Genomic DNA, 20,948 nt, shown 5'->3' on the forward strand with positions numbered 1-20,948 from the left:
GAACATGAGGCACGGAACATGAGGCACGGAACATGAGGCACGGAACATGAGGCACGGAACATGAGGCACGGAACATGAGGCACGGAACATGAGGCACGGAACATGAGGCACGGAACATGAGGCACGGAACATGAGGCACGGAACATGAGGCACGGAACATGAGGCACGGAACATGAGGCACGGAACATGAGGCACGGAACATGAGGCACGGAACATGAGGCACGGAACATGAGGCACGGAACATGAGGCACGGAACATGAGGCACGGAACATGAGGCACGGAACATGAGGCACGGAACATGAGGCACGGAACATGAGGCACGGAACATGAGGCACGGAACATGAGGCACGGAACATGAGGCACGGAACATGAGGCACGGAACATGAGGCACGGAACATGAGGCACGGAACATGAGGCACGGAACATGAGGCACGAGAACATGAGGCACGGAACATGAGGCACGGAACATGAGGCACGGAACATGAGGCACGGAACATGAGGCACGGAACATGAGGCACGGAACATGAGGCACGGAACATGAGGCACGGAACATGAGGCACGGAACATGAGGCACGGAACATGAGGCACGGAACATGAGGCACGGAACATGAGGCACGGAACATGAGGCACGGAACATGAGGCACGGAACATGAGGCACGGAACATGAGGCACGGAACATGAGGCACGGAACATGAGGCACGGAACATGAGGCACGGAACATGAGGCACGGAACATGAGGCACGGAACATGAGGCACGGAACATGAGGCACGGAACATGAGGCACGGAACATGAGGCACGGAACATGAGGCACGGAACATGAGGCACGGAACATGAGGCACGGAACATGAGGCACGGAACATGAGGCACGGAACATGAGACGGAACATGAGGCACGGAACATGAGGCACGGAACATGAGGCACGGAACATGAGGCACGGAACATGAGGCACGGAACATGAGGCACGGAACATGAGGCACGGAACATGAGGCACGGAACATGAGGCACGGAACATGAGGCACGGAACATGAGGCACGGAACATGAGGCACGGAACATGAGGCACGGAGACATGAGGCACGGAACATGAGGCACGGAACATGAGGCACGGAACATGAGGCACGGAACATGAGGCACGGAACATGAGGCACGGAACATGAGGCACGGAACATGAGGCACGGAACATGAGGCACGGAACATGAGGCACGGAACATGAGGCACGGAACATGAGGCACGGAACATGAGGCACGGAACATGAGGCACGGAACATGAGGCACGGAACATGAGGCACGGAACATGAGGCACGGAACATGAGGCACGGAACATGAGGCACGGAACATGAGGCACGGAACATGAGGCACGGAACATGAGGCACGGAACATGAGGCACGGAACATGAGGCACGGAACATGAGGCACGGAACATGAGGCACGGAACATGAGGCACGGAACATGAGGCACGGAACATGAGGCACGGAACATGAGGCACGGAACATGAGGCACGGAACATGAGGCACGGAACATGAGGCACGGAACATGAGGCACGGAACATGAGGCACGGAACATGAGGCACGGAACATGAGGCACGGAACATGAGGCACGGAACATGAGGCACGGAACATGAGGCACGGAACATGAGGCACGGAACATGAGGCACGGAACATGAGGCACGGAACATGAGGCACGGAACATGAGGCACGGAACATGAGGCACGGAACATGAGGCACGGAACATGAGGCACGGAACATGAGGCACGGAACATGAGGCACGGAACATGAGGCACGGAACATGAGGCACGGAACATGAGGCACGGAACATGAGGCACGGAACATGAGGCACGGAACATGAGGCACGGAACATGAGGCACGGAACATGAGGCACGGAACATGAGGCACGGAACATGAGGCACGGAACATGAGGCACGGAACATGAGGCACGGAACATGAGGCACGGAACATGAGGCACGGAACATGAGGCACGGAACATGAGGCACGGAACATGAGGCACGGAACATGAGGCACGGAACATGAGGCACGGAACATGAGGCACGGAACATGAGGCACGGAACATGAGGCACGGAACATGAGGCACGGAACATGAGGCACGGAACATGAGGCACGGAACATGAGGCACGGAACATGAGGCACGGAACATGAGGCACGGAACATGAGGCACGGAACATGAGGCACGGAACATGAGGCACGGAACATGAGGCACGGAACATGAGGCACGGAACATGAGGCACGGAACATGAGGCACGGAACATGAGGCACGGAACATGAGGCACGGAACATGAGGCACGGAACATGAGGCACGGAACATGAGGCACGGAACATGAGGCACGGAACATGAGGCACGGAACATGAGGCACGGAACATGAGGCACGGAACATGAGGCACGGAACATGAGGCACGGAACATGAGGCACGGAACATGAGGCACGGAACATGAGGCACGGAACATGAGGCACGGAACATGAGGCACGGAACATGAGGCACGGAACATGAGGCACGGAACATGAGGCACGGAACATGAGGCACGGAACATGAGGCACGGAACATGAGGCACGGAACATGAGGCACGGAACATGAGGCACGGAACATGAGGCACGGAACATGAGGCACGGAACATGAGGCACGGAACATGAGGCACGGAACATGAGGCACGGAACATGAGGCACGGAACATGAGGCACGGAACATGAGGCACGGAACATGAGGCACGGAACATGAGGCACGGAACATGAGGCACGGAACATGAGGCACGGAACATGAGGCACGGAACATGAGGCACGGAACATGAGGCACGGAACATGAGGCACGGAACATGAGGCACGGAACATGAGGCACGGAACATGAGGCACGGAACATGAGGCACGGAACATGAGGCACGGAACATGAGGCACGGAACATGAGGCACGGAACATGAGGCACGGAACATGAGGCACGGAACATGAGGCACGGAACATGAGGCACGGAACATGAGGCACGGAACATGAGGCACGGAACATGAGGCACGGAACATGAGGCACGGAACATGAGGCACGGAACATGAGGCACGGAACATGAGGCACGGAACATGAGGCACGGAACATGAGGCACGGAACATGAGGCACGGAACATGAGGCACGGAACATGAGGCACGGAACATGAGGCACGGAACATGAGGCACGGAACATGAGGCACGGAACATGAGGCACGGAACATGAGGCACGGAACATGAGGCACGGAACATGAGGCACGGAACATGAGGCACGGAACATGAGGCACGGAACATGAGGCACGGAACATGAGGCACGGAACATGAGGCACGGAACATGAGGCACGGAACATGAGGCACGGAACATGAGGCACGGAACATGAGGCACGGAACATGAGGCACGGAACATGAGGCACGGAACATGAGGCACGGAACATGAGGCACGGAACATGAGGCACGGAACATGAGGCACGGAACATGAGGCACGGAACATGATGCCTGAAACAATGATGCCTGAAACAATGATGCCTGAAACAATGATGCCTGAAACAATGATGCCTGAAACAATGATGCCTGAAACAATGATGCCTGAAACAATGATGCCTGAAACAATGATGCCTGAAACAATGATGCCTGAAACAATGATGCCTGAAACAATGATGCCTGAAACAATGATGCCTGAAACAATGATGCCTGAAACAATGATGCCTGAAACAATGATGCCTGAAACAATGATGCCTGAAACAATGATGCCTGAAACAATGATGCCTGAAACAATGATGCCTGAAACAATGATGCCTGAAACAATGATGCCTGAAACAATGATGCCTGAAACAATGATGCCTGAAACAATGATGCCTGAAACAATGCTGCCTGAAACAATGCTGCCTGAAACAATGCTGCCTGAAACAATGCTGCCTGAAACAATGCTGCCTGAAACAATGCTGCCTGAAACAATGCTGCCTGAAACAATGCTGCCTGAAACAATGCTGCCTGAAACAATGCTGCCTGAAACAATGCTGCCTGAAACAATGCTGCCTGAAACAATGCTGCCTGAAACAATGCTGCCTGAAACAATGCTGCCTGAAACAATGCTGCCTGAAACAATGCTGCCTGAAACAATGCTGCCTGAAACAATGCTGCCTGAAACAATGCTGCCTGAAACAATGCTGCCTGAAACAATGCTGCCTGAAACAATGCTGCCTGAAACAATGCTGCCTGAAACAATGCTGCCTGAAACAATGCTGCCTGAAACAATGCTGCCTGAAACAATGCTGCCTGAAACAATGCTGCCTGAAACAATGCTGCCTGAAACAATGCTGCCTGAAACAATGCTGCCTGAAACAATGCTGCCTGAAACAATGCTGCCTGAAACAATGCTGCCTGAAACAATGCTGCCTGAAACAATGCTGCCTGAAACAATGCTGCCTGAAACAATGCTGCCTGAAACAATGCTGCCTGAAACAATGCTGCCTGAAACAATGCTGCCTGAAACAATGCTGCCTGAAACAATGCTGCCTGAAACAATGCTGCCTGAAACAATGCTGCCTGAAACAATGCTGCCTGAAACAATGCTGCCTGAAACAATGCTGCCTGAAACAATGCTGCCTGAAACAATGCTGCCTGAAACAATGCTGCCTGAAACAATGCTGCCTGAAACAATGCTGCCTGAAACAATGCTGCCTGAAACAATGCTGCCTGAAACAATGCTGCCTGAAACAATGCTGCCTGAAACAATGCTGCCTGAAACAATGCTGCCTGAAACAATGCTGCCTGAAACAATGCTGCCTGAAACAATGCTGCCTGAAACAATGCTGCCTGAAACAATGCTGCCTGAAACAATGCTGCCTGAAACAATGCTGCCTGAAACAATGCTGCCTGAAACAATGCTGCCTGAAACAATGCTGCCTGAAACAATGCTGCCTGAAACAATGCTGCCTGAAACAATGCTGCCTGAAACAATGCTGCCTGAAACAATGCTGCCTGAAACAATGCTGCCTGAAACAATGCTGCCTGAAACAATGCTGCCTGAAACAATGCTGCCTGAAACAATGCTGCCTGAAACAATGCTGCCTGAAACAATGCTGCCTGAAACAATGCTGCCTGAAACAATGCTGCCTGAAACAATGCTGCCTGAAACAATGCTGCCTGAAACAATGCTGCCTGAAACAATGCTGCCTGAAACAATGCTGCCTGAAACAATGCTGCCTGAAACAATGCTGCCTGAAACAATGCTGCCTGAAACAATGCTGCCTGAAACAATGCTGCCTGAAACAATGCTGCCTGAAACAATGCTGCCTGAAACAATGCTGCCTGAAACAATGCTGCCTGAAACAATGCTGCCTGAAACAATGCTGCCTGAAACAATGCTGCCTGAAACAATGCTGCCTGAAACAATGCTGCCTGAAACAATGCTGCCTGAAACAATGCTGCCTGAAACAATGCTGCCTGAAACAATGCTGCCTGAAACAATGCTGCCTGAAACAATGCTGCCTGAAACAATGCTGCCTGAAACAATGCTGCCTGAAACAATGCTGCCTGAAACAATGCTGCCTGAAACAATGCTGCCTGAAACAATGCTGCCTGAAACAATGCTGCCTGAAACAATGCTGCCTGAAACAATGCTGCCTGAAACAATGCTGCCTGAAACAATGCTGCCTGAAACAATGCTGCCTGAAACAATGCTGCCTGAAACAATGCTGCCTGAAACAATGCTGCCTGAAACAATGCTGCCTGAAACAATGCTGCCTGAAACAATGCTGCCTGAAACAATGCTGCCTGAAACAATGCTGCCTGAAACAATGCTGCCTGAAACAATGCTGCCTGAAACAATGATGCCTGAAACAATGATGCCTGAAACAATGATGCCTGAAACAATGATGCCTGAAACAATGATGCCTGAAACAATGATGCCTGAAACAATGATGCCTGAAACAATGATGCCTGAAACAATGATGCCTGAAACAATGATGCCTGAAACAATGATGCCTGAAACAATGATGCCTGAAACAATGATGCCTGAAACAATGATGCCTGAAACAATGATGCCTGAAACAATGATGCCTGAAACAATGATGCCTGAAACAATGATGCCTGAAACAATGATGCCTGAAACAATGATGCCTGAAACAATGATGCCTGAAACAATGATGCCTGAAACAATGATGCCTGAAACAATGATGCCTGAAACAATGATGCCTGAAACAATGATGCCTGAAACAATGATGCCTGAAACAATGATGCCTGAAACAATGATGCCTGAAACAATGATGCCTGAAACAATGATGCCTGAAACAATGATGCCTGAAACAATGATGCCTGAAACAATGATGCCTGAAACAATGATGCCTGAAACAATGATGCCTGAAACAATGATGCCTGAAACAATGATGCCTGAAACAATGATGCCTGAAACAATGATGCCTGAAACAATGATGCCTGAAACAATGATGCCTGAAACAATGATGCCTGAAACAATGATGCCTGAAACAATGATGCCTGAAACAATGATGCCTGAAACAATGATGCCTGAAACAATGATGCCTGAAACAATGATGCCTGAAACAATGATGCCTGAAACAATGATGCCTGAAACAATGATGCCTGAAACAATGATGCCTGAAACAATGATGCCTGAAACAATGATGCCTGAAACAATGATGCCTGAAACAATGATGCCTGAAACAATGATGCCTGAAACAATGATGCCTGAAACAATGATGCCTGAAACAATGATGCCTGAAACAATGATGCCTGAAACAATGATGCCTGAAACAATGATGCCTGAAACAATGATGCCTGAAACAATGATGCCTGAAACAATGATGCCTGAAACAATGATGCCTGAAACAATGATGCCTGAAACAATGATGCCTGAAACAATGATGCCTGAAACAATGATGCCTGAAACAATGATGCCTGAAACAATGATGCCTGAAACAATGATGCCTGAAACGTGACACACACACACACACACACACGAAACGTGACACACACACACACGAAACGTGACACACACACACACGAAACGTGACACACACACACACACACACACACACACACACACACACACACACACACACACACACACACACACACACACACACACACACACACACACACACACACACACACACACACACACACACACACACACGAAACGTGAAACACACACACGAAACGTCACACACACACACGAAACGTGACACACACACACGAAACGTGACAAACACACACAAGAAACGTGACACACACACACGAAACGTGACACACACACACGAAACGTCACACACACACACGAAACGTCACACACACACACACACACGAAACGTGACACACACACACACACGAAACGTGACACACACACACACGAAACGTGACACACACACACACGAAACGTGAAAAACACACACACGAAACGTGACAAACACACACACGAAACGTGACACACACACACACACACGAAACGTGACATACACACACACACACACGAAACGTCACACACACACACGAAACGTGACAAACACACACACGAAACGTGACACACACACACACACACGAAACGTGACATACACACACACACACACGAAACGTCACACACACACACGAAACGTCACACACACACACGAAACGTCACACACACACACGAAACGTCACACACACACACACACACACACGAAACGTCACACACACACACACACACACGAAACGTGACACACACACACACGAAACGTGACACACACACACACGAAACGTGACAAACACACACACGAAACGTGACACACACACACACACACGAAACGTGACATACACACACATACGAAACGTGACACACACACGAAACGTGACACACACACACGAAACGTGACATATACACACACACACACACGAAACGTGACACACACACACACACGAAACGTGACACACACACACACACACGAAACGTGACACACACACACACACACGAAACGTGACACACACACACACACACACACGAAACGTGACACACACACACACACACGAAACGTGACACACACACACACACACACACACACGAAACGTGACACACACACACACACGAAACGTGACAAACACACACACGAAACGTGACATACACACACACACGAAACGTGACATACACAAAACTGAACGTCACACACACACACGAAACGTAACACACACACACGAAACGTGACACACACACACACACACACACGAAACGTGGCACACACACACACACACACGAAACGTGACACACATACACGAAACGTGACACACAAACACACGAAACGTGACACACACAGACACACACGAAACGTCACACACACACACACACGAAACGTGACATACACACACACGAAACGTGACATACACACACACACACACGAAACGTGACACACACACGAAACGTGACACACACACGAAACGTGACATATACACACACACACACGAAACGTGACATATACACACACACACACGAAACGTGACACACACACACACACGAAACGTGACACACACACACACACGAAACGTGACACACACACGAAACGTGACACACACACACACACGAAACGTGACACACACACACACACACGATACGTGACACACACACAAACACACACGAAACGTGACATACACACACACAAACACACGAAACGTCACACACACACACACACACACACACACACACACACACACACACACACACACACACACACACACACACACACACACACACACACACACACACACACACACGAAACGTGACACACACACACACGAAACGTGACACACACACACACACACACGAAACGTGACATACACAAAACTGAACGTCACACACACACACGAAACGTAACACACACACACGAAACGTGACACACACACACACACACGAAACGTGACACACACACACACACGAAACGTGACACACACACACACACGAAACGTGACACACACACACGAAACGTGACACACACACACACACGAAACGTCACACACTCACACGAAACGTGACACACACACACACACACACACGAAACGTGACATACACACACACACACACGAAACGTGACACACACACACGAAACGTGACACACACACACGAAACGTGACACACACACACGAAACGTGACACACACACACACAAACACGAAACGTGACACACACACACACGAAACGTGACACACACACACGAAACGTGACATACACACACACACGAAACGTCACACACACACACACACGAAACGTCACACACACATACACACACACACGAAACGTGACACACACACACACACACGAAACGTGACAAACACAAACACACGAAACGTCACACACACACACACACACGAAACGTGACACACACTCACACAAAACGTGACACACACACACACACGAAACGTGACACACACACGAAACGTGACAAACACAAACATGAAACGTGACATACACACACATACACACACACACACACACGAAACGTGACATACACACACACACACGAAACGTAACATACACACACACACACACGAAACGTGACACACACACACGAAACGTGACACACACACACGAAACGTGACATACACACATACACACACACGAAACGTGAAACACACACACACGAAACGTGACACACACACACGAAACGTGACACACTCACACGAAACGTGACATACACAAACACGAAACGTGACACACACACACAAACACACACACACGAAACGTGACACACACACACACACGATACGTGACACACACAGAAACACACACGAAACGTGACACACACACACGAAACGTGACACACACATACACGAAACGTGACACACACACACACACACGAAACGTGACACACACACACGAAACGTGACACACACACACACGAAACGTGACACGCACACACACGAAACATGACACACACACACACGAAACGTCACACACACACACACACGAAACGTGACACACATACACACACGAAATGTGACACACACACACACACGAAACGTGACACACACACGCGAAACGTGACACACACACTTAAACGAAACGTGACATACACACACACGAAACGTGACACACACACGAAACGTGACACACACACACGAAACGTGACACACACACACACGAAACGTGACACACACACACACGAAACGCGACACACACACACACACGAAACGTCACACACACATACACACACACACGAAACGTGACACACACACACACACACGAAACGTGACAAACACAAACACACGAAACGTCACACACACACACACACACGAAACGTGACACACACTCACGCCTGAAACAATGCTGCCTGAAACAATGCTGCCTGAAACAATGCTGCCTGAAACAATGCTGCCTGAAACAATGCTGCCTGAAACAATGCTGCCTGAAACAATGCTGCCTGAAACAATGCTGCCTGAAACAATGCTGCCTGAAACAATGCTGCCTGAAACAATGCTGCCTGAAACAATGCTGCCTGAAACAATGCTGCCTGAAACAATGCTGCCTGAAACAATGCTGCCTGAAACAATGCTGCCTGAAACAATGCTGCCTGAAACAATGCTGCCTGAAACAATGCTGCCTGAAACAATGCTGCCTGAAACAATGCTGCCTGAAACAATGCTGCCTGAAACAATGCTGCCTGAAACAATGCTGCCTGAAACAATGATGCCTGAAACAATGATGCCTGAAACAATGATGCCTGAAACAATGATGCCTGAAACAATGATGCCTGAAACAATGATGCCTGAAACAATGATGCCTGAAACAATGATGCCTGAAACAATGATGCCTGAAACAATGATGCCTGAAACAATGATGCCTGAAACAATGATGCCTGAAACAATGATGCCTGAAACAATGATGCCTGAAACAATGATGCCTGAAACAATGATGCCTGAAACAATGATGCCTGAAACAATGATGCCTGAAACAATGATGCCTGAAACAATGATGCCTGAAACAATGATGCCTGAAACAATGATGCCTGAAACAATGATGCCTGAAACAATGATGCCTGAAACAATGATGCCTGAAACAATGATGCCTGAAACAATGATGCCTGAAACAATGATGCCTGAAACAATGATGCCTGAAACAATGATGCCTGAAACAATGATGCCTGAAACAATGATGCCTGAAACAATGATGCCTGAAACAATGATGCCTGAAACAATGATGCCTGAAACAATGATGCCTGAAACAATGATGCCTGAAACAATGATGCCTGAAACAATGATGCCTGAAACAATGATGCCTGAAACAATGATGCCTGAAACAATGATGCCTGAAACAATGATGCCTGAAACAATGATGCCTGAAACAATGATGCCTGAAACAATGATGCCTGAAACAATGATGCCTGAAACAATGATGCCTGAAACAATGATGCCTGAAACAATGATGCCTGAAACAATGATGCCTGAAACAATGATGCCTGAAACAATGATGCCTGAAACAATGATGCCTGAAACAATGATGCCTGAAACAATGATGCCTGAAACAATGATGCCTGAAACAATGATGCCTGAAACAATGATGCCTGAAACAATGATGCCTGAAACAATGATGCCTGAAACAATGATGCCTGAAACAATGATGCCTGAAACAATGATGCCTGAAACAATGATGCCTGAAACGTGACACACACACACACACACACGAAACGTGACACACACACACACGAAACGTGACACACACACACACGAAACGTGACACACACACACACACACACACACACACACACACACACACACACACACACACACACACACACACACACACACACACACACACACACACACACACACACACACACACACGAAACGTGAAACACACACACGAAACGTCACACACACACACGAAACGTGACACACACACACGAAACGTGACAAACACACACAAGAAACGTGACACACACACACGAAACGTGACACACACACACGAAACGTCACACACACACACGAAACGTCACACACACACACACACACGAAACGTGACACACACACACACACGAAACGTGACACACACACACACGAAACGTGACACACACACACACGAAACGTGACAAACACACACACGAAACGTGACAAACACACACACGAAACGTGACACACACACACACACACGAAACGTGACATACACACACACACACACGAAACGTCACACACACACACGAAACGTGACAAACACACACACGAAACGTGACACACACACACACACACGAAACGTGACATACACACACACACACACGAAACGTCACACACACACACGAAACGTCACACACACACACGAAACGTCACACACACACACGAAACGTCACACACACACACACACACACACGAAACGTCACACACACACACACACACACGAAACGTGACACACACACACACGAAACGTGACACACACACACACGAAACGTGACAAACACACACACGAAACGTGACACACACACACACACACGAAACGTGACATACACACACATACGAAACGTGACACACACACGAAACGTGACACACACACACGAAACGTGACATATACACACACACACACACGAAACGTGACACACACACACACGAAACGTGACACACACACACACACACGAAACGTGACACACACACACACACACGAAACGTGACACACACACACACACACACACGAAACGTGACACACACACACACACACGAAACGTGACACACACACACACACACACACACGAAACGTGACACACACACACACACGAAACGTGACAAACACACACACGAAACGTGACATACACACACACACGAAACGTGACATACACAAAACTGAACGTCACACACACACACGAAACGTAACACACACACACGAAACGTGACACACACACACACACACACACGAAACGTGGCACACACACACACACACACGAAACGTGACACACATACACGAAACGTGACACACAAACACACGAAACGTGACACACACAGACACACACGAAACGTCACACACACACACACACGAAACGTGACATACACACACACGAAACGTGACATACACACACACACACACGAAACGTGACACACACACGAAACGTGACACACACACGAAACGTGACATATACACACACACACACGAAACGTGACATATACACACACACACACGAAACGTGACACACACACACACACGAAACGTGACACACACACACACACGAAACGTGACACACACACGAAACGTGACACACACACACACACGAAACGTGACACACACACACACACACGATACGTGACACACACACAAACACACACGAAACGTGACATACACACACACAAACACACGAAACGTCACACACACACACACACACACACACACACACACACACACACACACACACACACACACACACACACACACACACACACACACACACACACACACACGAAACGTGACACACACACACACGAAACGTGACACACACACACACACACACGAAACGTGACATACACAAAACTGAACGTCACACACACACACGAAACGTAACACACACACACGAAACGTGACACACACACACACACACGAAACGTGACACACACACACACACGAAACGTGACACACACACACACACGAAACGTGACACACACACACGAAACGTGACACACACACACACACGAAACGTCACACACTCACACGAAACGTGACACACACACACACACACACACGAAACGTGACATACACACACACACACACGAAACGTGACACACACACACGAAACGTGACACACACACACGAAACGTGACACACACACACGAAACGTGACACACACACACACAAACACGAAACGTGACACACACACACACGAAACGTGACACACACACACGAAACGTGACATACACACACACACGAAACGTCACACACACACACACACGAAACGTCACACACACATACACACACACACGAAACGTGACACACACACACACACACGAAACGTGACAAACACAAACACACGAAACGTCACACACACACACACACACGAAACGTGACACACACTCACACAAAACGTGACACACACACACACACGAAACGTGACACACACACGAAACGTGACAAACACAAACATGAAACGTGACATACACACACATACACACACACACACACACGAAACGTGACATACACACACACACACGAAACGTAACATACACACATACACACACACGAAACGTGAAACACACACACACGAAACGTGACACACACACACGAAACGTGACACACTCACACGAAACGTGACATACACAAACACGAAACGTGACACACACACACAAACACACACACACGAAACGTGACACACACACACACGATACGTGACACACACAGAAACACACACGAAACGTGACACACACACACGAAACGTGACACACACATACACGAAACGTGACACACACACACACACACGAAACGTGACACACACACACGAAACGTGACACACACACACACGAAACGTGACACGCACACACACGAAACATGACACACACACACACGAAACGTCACACACACACACACACGAAACGTGACACACATACACACACGAAATGTGACACACACACACACACGAAACGTGACACACACACGCGAAACGTGACACACACACTTAAACGAAACGTGACATACACACACACGAAACGTGACACACACACGAAACGTGACACACACACACGAAACGTGACACACACACACACGAAACGTGACACACACACACACGAAACGCGACACACACACACACACGAAACGTCACACACACATACACACACACACGAAACGTGACACACACACACACACACGAAACGTGACAAACACAAACACACGAAACGTCACACACACACACACACACGAAACGTGACACACACTCACGCCTGAAACAATGCTGCCTGAAACAATGCTGCCTGAAACAATGCTGCCTGAAACAATGCTGCCTGAAACAATGCTGCCTGAAACAATGCTGCCTGAAACAATGCTGCCTGAAACAATGCTGCCTGAAACAATGCTGCCTGAAACAATGCTGCCTGAAACAATGCTGCCTGAAACAATGCTGCCTGAAACAATGCTGCCTGAAACAATGCTGCCTGAAACAATGCTGCCTGAAACAATGCTGCCTGAAACAATGCTGCCTGAAACAATGCTGCCTGAAACAATGCTGCCTGAAACAATGCTGCCTGAAACAATGCTGCCTGAAACAATGCTGCCTGAAACAATGCTGCCTGAAACAATGCTGCCTGAAACAATGATGCCTGAAACAATGATGCCTGAAACAATGATGCCTGAAACAATGATGCCTGAAACAATGATGCCTGAAACAATGATGCCTGAAACAATGATGCCTGAAACAATGATGCCTGAAACAATGATGCCTGAAACAATGATGCCTGAAACAATGATGCCTGAAACAATGATGCCTGAAACAATGATGCCTGAAACAATGATGCCTGAAACAATGATGCCTGAAACAATGATGCCTGAAACAATGATGCCTGAAACAATGATGCCTGAAACAATGATGCCTGAAACAATGATGCCTGAAACAATGATGCCTGAAACAATGATGCCTGAAACAATGATGCCTGAAACAATGATGCCTGAAACAATGATGCCTGAAACAATGATGCCTGAAACAATGATGCCTGAAACAATGATGCCTGAAACAATGATGCCTGAAACAATGATGCCTGAAACAATGATGCCTGAAACAATGATGCCTGAAACAATGATGCCTGAAACAATGATGCCTGAAACAATGATGCCTGAAACAATGATGCCTGAAACAATGATGCCTGAAACAATGATGCCTGAAACAATGATGCCTGAAACAATGATGCCTGAAACAATGATGCCTGAAACAATGATGCCTGAAACAATGATGCCTGAAACAATGATGCCTGAAACAATGATGCCTGAAACAATGATGCCTGAAACAATGATGCCTGAAACAATGATGCCTGAAACAATGATGCCTGAAACGTGACACACACACACACACACACGAAACGTGACACACACACACACGAAACGTGACACACACACACACGAAACGTGACACACACACACACACACACACACACACACACACACACACACACACACACACACACACACACACACACACACACACACACGAAACGTGAAACACACACACGAAACGTCACACACACACACGAAACGTGACACACACACACGAAACGTGACAAACACACACAAGAAACGTGACACACACACACGAAACGTGACACACACACACGAAACGTCACACACACACACGAAACGTCACACACACACACGAAACGTCACACACACACACACACACACGAAACGTGACACACACACACACACGAAACGTGACACACACACACACGAAACGTGACACACACACACACGAAACGTGACAAACACACACACGAAACGTGACAAACACACACACGAAACGTGACACACACACACACACACGAAACGTGACATAAACACACACACACACGAAACGTCACACACACACACGAAACGTGACAAACACACACACGAAACGTGACACACACACACACACACGAAACGTGACATACACACACACACACACGAAACGTCACACACACACACGAAACGTCACACACACACACGAAACGTCACACACACACACGAAACGTCACACACACACACGAAACGTCACACACACACACACACACACACGAAACGTCACACACACACACACACACACACGAAACGTGACACACACACACACACACACACACACACGAAACGTGACACACACACACACACACACGAAACGTGACACAAACACACACACACACACACGAAACGTCACACACACAAACACACGAAACGTCACACACACACACACACGAAACGTGACACACACACACGAAACGTGACACACACACACACGAAACGTGACAAACACACACACGAAACGTGACACACACACACACACACGAAACGTGACATACACACACACACACACACACGAAACGTGACACACACACACACGAAACGTGACACACACACACGAAACGTGACAAACACACACACACGAAACGTGACACACACACACACACGAAACGTGACACACACACACACGAAACGTGACAAACACACACACGAAACGTGACAAACACACACACGAAACGTGACACACACACACACACACACGAAACGTGACATACACACACACACACACGAAACGTCACACACACACACGAAACGTGACAAACACACACACGAAACGTGACACACACACACACACACGAAACGTGACATACACACACACACACACGAAACGTCACACACACACACGAAACGTCACACACACACACGAAACGTCACACACACACACGAAACGTCACACACACACACGAAACGTCACACGCACACACGAAACGTCACACACACACACGAAACGTCACACACACACACACACACACACACACGAAACGTCACACACACACACACACACACGAAACGTGACACACACACACACACGAAACGTGACACACACGAAACATGACAAACACACACACGAAACGTGACACACACACACACACACGAAACGTGACATACACACACATACGAAACGTGACACACACACGAAACGTGACACACACACACGAAACGTGACATACACACACACACACACGAAACGTGACACACACACACACACGAAACGTGACACACACACACACACACGAAACGTGACACACACACACACACACGAAACGTGACACACACACACACACACACACACGAAACGTGACACACACACACACACACACACACACGAAACGTGACACACACACACACACGAAACGTGACAAACACACACACGAAACGTGACATACACACACACACGAAACGTGACATACACAAAACTGAACGTCACACACACGAAACGTAACACACACACACGAAACGTGACACACACACACACACACACGAAACGTGGCACACACACACACACACACGAAACGTGACACACATACACGAAACGTGACACACAAACACACGAAACGTGACACACACAGACACACACGAAACGTCACACACACACACACACGAAACGTGACATACACACACACGAAACGTGACATACACACACACACACACACACGAAACGTGACACACACACGAAACGTGACACACACACGAAACGTGACATATACACACACACACGAAACGTGACATATACACACACACACACGAAACGTGACACACACACACACACACGAAACGTGACACACACACACACACGAAACGTGACACACACACGAAACGTGACACACACACACACACGAAACGTGACACACACACACACACACACACGATACGTGACACACACACAAACACACACGAAACGTGACATACACACACACAAACACACGAAACGTCACACACACACACACACACACACACACACACACACACACACACACACACACACACACACACACACACACACACACACACACACACACGAAACGTGACACACACACACACGAAACGTGACACACACACACACACACACGAAACGTGACATACACAAAACTGAACGTCACACACACACACGAAACGTAACACACACACACGAAACGTGACACACACACACACACGAAACGTGACACACACACACACACGAAACGTGACACACACACACGAAACGTGACACACACACACGAAACGTGACACACACACACACACGAAACGTCACACACACATACACACACACACGAAACGTGACACACACACACACACACACGAAACGTGACACACACAAACACACGAAACGTCACACACACACACACACGAAACGTGACACACACTCACACGAAACGTGATACACACACACACGAAACGTGACACACACACACACACGAAACGTGACACACACACACACGAAACGTGACATACACACACACACACACACGAAACGTGACACACACACGAAACGTGACACACACACACGAAACGTGACATATACACACACACACACACGAAACGTGACACACACACACACAAACACGAAACGTGACACACACACACACGAAACGTGACACACACACACGAAACGTGACATACACACACACACGAAACGTCACACACACACACACACGAAACGTCACACACACATACACACACACACGAAACGTGACACACACACACACACACACGAAACGTGACAAACACAAACACACGAAACGTCACACACACACACACACACGAAACGTGACACACACTCACACAAAACGTGACACACACACACACGAAACGTGACACACACACGAAACGTGACAAACACAAACACGAAACGTGACATACACACACACACACACACACACACACACACACACGAAACGTGACATACACACACACACACACGAAACGTGACATACACACACACACACACGAAACGTGACACACACACACGAAACGTGACACACACACACGAAACGTGACATACACACATACACACACACGAAACGTGAAACACACACACACGAAACGTGACACACACACACGAAACGTGACACACTCACACGAAACGTGACATACACAAACACGAAACGTGACACACACACACAAACACACACACACGAAACGTGACACACACACACACGATACGTGACACACACAGAAACACACACGAAACGTGACACACACACACGAAACGTGACACACACATACACGAAACGTGACACACACACACACACGAAACGTGACACACACACACGAAACGTGACACACACACACACGAAACGTGACACGCACACACACGAAACATGACACACACACACACGAAACGTCACACACACACACACACGAAACGTGACACACATACACACACGAAATGTGACACACACACACACACGAAACGTGACACACACACGCGAAACGTGACACACACACTTAAACGAAACGTGACATACACACACACGAAACGTGACACACACACGAAACGTGACACACACACACGAAACGTGACACACACACACACGAAACGTGACACACACACACACGAAACGCGACACACACACACACACACGAAACGTGACATACACAAAACTGAACGTCACACACACACACGAAACGTGACACACACACACGAAACGTGACACACACACACACACACACACGAAACGTGACACACAAACACACGAAACGTGACACACACACACACGAAACGTGACATACACACACACACGAAACGTCACACACACACACACACACGAAACGTAACACACACATACACACACACACGAAACGTGACACACACACACACACACGAAACGTGACAAACACAAACACACGAAACGTCACACACACACACACACACGAAACGTGACAAACACAAACACGAAACGTGACACACACACACACACACGAAACGTGACACACACTCACACAAAACGTGACACACACACACATACGAAACGTGACACACACACACACACACGAAACGTGACAAACACAAACACGAAACGTGACACACACACACACACACACGAAACGTGACACACACACACACACGAAACGTGACACACACACACGAAACGTGACATACACACACACACGAAACGTGACACACACACACACGAAACGTGACACACACACACGAAACGTGACACACTCACACGAAACGTGACACACACAAACACGAAACGTGACACACACACACACACACACACACGAAACGTGACACACACACACGAAACGTGACACACACACACACACGAAACGTGACACACACACACACGAAACATGACACACACACACACGAAACGTGACACACACACACGAAATGTGACACACACACACGAAATGTAACACACACACACACGAAACGTGACACACACACGCGAAACGTGACACACACACTTAAACGAAACGTGACATACACACACACGAAACGTGACACACACACACACGAAACGTGACACACACACACACGAAACGCGAC

Source organism: Physella acuta, unplaced genomic scaffold (genome assembly GCF_028476545.2).
Source record: "Physella acuta isolate Inbredline_101_S28 unplaced genomic scaffold, ASM2847654v3 ptg000158l, whole genome shotgun sequence".
Classification (NCBI taxonomy): domain Eukaryota; kingdom Metazoa; phylum Mollusca; class Gastropoda; family Physidae; genus Physella; species Physella acuta.